This window comes from Cavia porcellus, unplaced genomic scaffold (assembly GCF_034190915.1).
Source record: "Cavia porcellus strain 051 isolate PalLab524CR breed Dunkin Hartley unplaced genomic scaffold, mCavPor4.1 scaffold_12, whole genome shotgun sequence".
In the NCBI taxonomy this organism is placed as follows: domain Eukaryota; kingdom Metazoa; phylum Chordata; class Mammalia; order Rodentia; family Caviidae; genus Cavia; species Cavia porcellus.
In genome coordinates, this window is record NW_026947495.1 from 15,942,017 (window position 1) to 15,946,838 (window position 4,822).

The 4,822-nt window shown below is 48.6% G+C and overlaps 1 protein-coding gene across 2 annotated transcripts in view; it reads right to left on the bottom strand.

The window, feature by feature from the left end:
* Positions 1-4,822, bottom strand: part of Gli2 (GLI family zinc finger 2) — a 217,933-nt gene that overhangs the window by 210,638 nt on the left and 2,473 nt on the right. The window lies entirely within an intron of this gene.

Here is a 4,822-nt window from a genome sequence, read left to right on the forward strand (position 1 = left end):
CTGGCTAATGGCTCCTCTAGGGACATCTGTCCTTCTTACTTTCTTCCTCAACTTCTTCTAGAGGAAAACAGCTGCTATATATGTGAAAGTCTTCCTCACAGATATCTGCATGGTCCTCTGGCCCAACTTCCTACAGCACCATCGCCAGCTTCACAGACAGGTACCTAACAAAGGTTCTTACCATTGCTTTAGTTAGCAAGCAGGAATAGGGGAACACCAGGCCCTAACACCCTCCTCCTCCACCTGCTACTGTCACACCTGTCCTTCCAGAGCTGTTCAAAGAAGCCTGCCTTAGGTCTCACAGCAGAGCAGGTTTCCTCCCACAGCACACAGCACATAGCACTCTCACAGGCATGCTGGAATGAGTACATTCATTTCTGTGTCCTCCCCAAGATGAAACTGGTGAGTCTTTATCCTAGCTCTTAGGCCACTGCTTGGTGAACTACAGATTCTCAAAGCAAAGAAATAACAAATTAAGAACTGTTCTCTGGTCATCAAGGTTTCTACACTGCAGATACTTGCATACTAATCTGCCCATCTCAGGTTTTAAAATATGGACTTTTTTTTAACTTCCAGCATAATGAATCAGCTTAAATATTAGAAGTTGAAATTATTAAGTAAATCATTTCACCTGCAAAGATTCTATTTGCATAATATTAATTCATGATGGCAGCTAAAACAAATTCATCACATTCTGCATATTAGAAGCTGATTTATGTAGGAATTGAAAAAAATCAGGAGCTCAAAATTATGTTGACGTGATGTACGGGCTTAGTGAAAAAAGGTTTTTCTTCCATCTTCCTTTTTTTCTTTTTTTTTTTTTTTAAGTCATCTGAACAGCTGAATTATGGTGAGAAGTAAAAGGATTTGAGGAGAGGAAGATCTGGCATCTCAGAAATGAATGATGCTGCCGCCTCGCGTGTGTGGCGGGCTCTAGTCGGGTACACACACTCTTCAGTTATTAATGTCAAGTATGCCAAAGATACGCTGGAAAATCATTACCATTCATCGCCACTAACCGCCATTAAATTTCAATCAATTCAACTTAGCACAAGTGTACTTGAGCGGCCCTTACAGTTCCTTATAAATGTGGCTCCAAAGTCGCGCTGAGTATTGTATTGTCCACAGCACAAAGAAGCGCGCTAAGCATGGGCTCAAAGGAAACTGTCTTAGACCCTGGGACGATATCTTTTAAAGCATTCTTTCCTAAGCATGCAAAGATCATTTTCTGAGCCCCAAGAGGTCTCAAATCCCTACCGATCGAGATGAATGGAGGGGGAGAATCATCCTTCCTCCCCTGTCCTGAGGGGGTGGGGCACAGAAGGCCTTCCTGGCTACAGTCCACAGAGGCCTCACAGAAAGTTTCAGACGCCTCTGCGGCCCAAAGTTTGGTAACTTGGAACCTCCGTTTCTCTCTTTGCTAAAGGCTCCCAATGCTCTGCAAACTATCAGCTGAACTGGAACCCCGATCCGGGCAGCATGTGGAAGGCGAGCCATCAGGACTCAGGACGGCAGTGGCGCTCTGGGCACTCCTGGGAACCGCACCTCTTCCAGGTGGAGCCGGCTCCTGAGGAGCGATCGCCCGGGCCTAGGGGGATCTGGCCTGCTGGCCTTCTTTCCGACTCGCCACGAGCGGGGTCCAGCCTCCTGCCACCCGCTGCAACAGTGTGGCCATTGTTGCGATGCTGCAAACCCGGCAGGCGCAGGTGGGAGGGACACAGCCGGCTGCCCGCAGGCGCTCGGGGCACGGAATGTCCCCCGCGTGCGTGCGCGTGCGCTGCTACCACTAGCCAGCGATTCCCCGGACTCCCCGGGCAGGGCACGCAGGAGATGGGAGTGGGAGGAAGAGAAGGAGGGGTGACAAAGGAGAGGCAAGAAGAGACAAAGAAAAGCAGGAAGACAGGGAGCTGAAAAAAAGGGACTGGGCAAAGAAAAAGGAGAGAGAGGAAGAGGAAGGGTGGGGGAGAAGGCAAAGAAAAGAGACACCTTGACAGAGAAGGGATGCTGGGAGGAGTGACAGAGAAAGAAGAAAAGAAGGCCGCTGAGCTGAGCGAGAGTGGGGGAGACAGAGGGCAGACTAGAGGAGCGCAGGCCAAGCTGTGCAGGAAGCTGCAGCCGAGAGCAAGAGTTCACCAGCCTCATGGAGGGAACCAGCCCGGACCGCGAGTCAGCAGGAGTAATCACGCTAGGGGTTTTGCTTAATTACAGGCTCCAGAGCTTGGGTCTGGAGGAGGGAGACACTTAGCTGTGTCCCCGGCCAGGCTGGGCACTGGAATGGTTTGTAAGCCTGGGAGATATAAACACCCAACCTCCACCGACCACAAGCCACAAGCCAGGAACCAGGACCCTGGAGGACAGGCTGGGGGCTGCAGCAGACCAGCTGGACACCGGCTCTCCAGGAGCAGCTTTCTGTGTTCCCTTGGGACTGGAATCCCATGCTTGTCCCTCCCTCCAGGAGGCCACAGGCCTGGGGAGGCCCTGACTAGGCCTGCAGCAGGGCTACCTTCTCTCCTCCAGGCCCTGGAGGGCTGGGGCCCTGGCTACACGAAAGGGGGAAATCAATCCCAATCCTGTGCTAATGAATAAAAAGTCTGCTTTACTTCACTGCTGTTTTTGGTTCATTAAATTTTCCACAGATTTGCAGAGAAGAAAACATAATCAATAAACTCTGACGAAAGTGAATGTGTGAAAAAGACCAGAGAATGGAAAAGCAAGATAAAAGTGATATCGGATCACAGATTTCTGAGGCAGATGACAGAGCTGGAGTTTGGGCTGCTGAAGAATTTCAATGGGCCATCGCCCCTCTACTCCAGCCTTCCATTTGCTGCAACTTCTCATTCAAGACAATAGTAAAAGCACTAAAACTTTTTCTTATGCTAATGGCTGAAACCCAGCACTCAGTTAAAACACACTTCCCAGAGACCTACTTTTTTTTTTTTAAACAACACACATGTGCACACACACAAAACCAAAGTAACTTGTTCCATTTAAATTTAAATCTCAAAGAAACAGTTTAATATGTACTCTTTGGTCACATCTTAAAGTTATTTTCCCCCATTTGAATGTTTTTTAAGAAACTAGAAACAAAGCATAAACCAGAATATTAGGGATTCTTTCACTGATGAAAGAATTAAGGGGAAAATAATATATTCAACATAAGGAAAGTATGCTGTCTTCACCTGTGTGTTTTTCTAAGTTTTTAAATGTAGTTGTGTAGATTAATATCATTTTGTCACTATCAAAATCTAAAAACAATGGCCAAAGATACACTTTTGAAAAGCTTTGAAAATCTTAAAATATTCCACAGCAAACGCTCAGATTAATTTTGGAGAAAATGATTGACTGAAACTGGTGTTATGTGTTTCTCTGAAAACCACAAACGCCTCGAAGGTGTTACTCTACCAGAGGGCACTAGCAATGTCACTGTCCATGACCCTTTTCTCGACCTGCTCTTAAACAAGCGAGCAGCTTGCCCTCACCCAGTTCTTTGGAACTGAGAGAGCCTCCCACACCGAAACTGCTGGGCATTCTGGTTGTCGGTACAATCACCTTTTTTGCCTCTCCAATTTTTCTGGAATCTGAGAACACTGTTTCTCTCTTTGGAATTCTTTACATGTTTCATTTGTCCCTGCCTCTGACACTTACTGAAAAGAAGAAAGCAGGCAACTGCTTCCCCAGGGTTCCTTTTCAAAGGGCCCTGGTCCAGCAGGCACAGCTGCAGCTGTCCACAACAAGGTCCACCTGGCCAGGCCTTCCCTTGTCCCGCAAGCACCAGGAAACAGGCTCTGGCACAGGTAGACACCCCCTCCCCCAAGCCCAAAGTAGCTAGGCTGTTCATACTGCCTCCCCCAGAGGCCAGGCACAAGAAAGGAAGCTGGCTGAACTCACATTCCTGGACCCGCCAGCTGCCCAGCCCAGACACACAAGGATGCAGAACTCTGGTTTTGAGTTTTAACAAGCCAGCTGGGTGTGAGGGGGTCACACCAGCTTTCAAAGTGCACACGACAACCTCCTGGTCTCATTTAAAGGGAACGGCTGGCATCTGTGCACTGAAACTTTCCCCTGGGGTAGTCAAAGGGGGCCCTGATGCAAGAAGAGTGTTTATAGGCAAATATCCAATTTTGTCTGTCTGCCTGCTGAATCCCCCGGTTGCTAATCCAGCCCCAGGGGCTGCACTGTGTACAGGGCACTTGTGGGAGTACAAAAAGCGTGAAGTATTTGTGTATTTTTCAGTCTGCAGTGCAAACAAGCGCACTCTAGTACACAGACCCTGAGACCCCCGCAGCTAGAGCTGCTGACCGGCAGCTAGCGGCCCCCTCTTCTGACCAGGCAACTCCAAGAATTTCCTCTCTGTTCAGTGTTCTCCAGAGTGGGCTGGAGCATCCTGAGAGTAGAGAGGGCTCAGTTTCAAACTGGGCTGAGTCAAATCAGAGGCCTTGACTGGGGCCACTGGAGTTTGGCAGCTGTCAGGAGGTCCCAGATCAAGGAGTCTGAACCCTGTGCAAATTTAAGCCACATATCAGCTCCCACAGAGAATAAAAATGACCCTCACAATTCTACGGTGCAGCTCAGCAAGTCCTGCGCTGGCTTGGAAGGGGTTTTCCCCCTCTTCCTTGGTCTCACCAGCTGATTCTGCAAACAACTCACTCTAAGCAGTGTCGGGTGCAAGGCTGGTTAACTGAAGGCTACAGCCAGGGCAGGTGGGCTCCTCTAAATGCCCCTTGTTCCCAAGCATTAGTTTAAATCCCACTGGAATCAGAAACAACCTAGGAAATTGGCACAGTTGTCAAAGCAAAGAGGAAACACAAAACCACCCTAAATC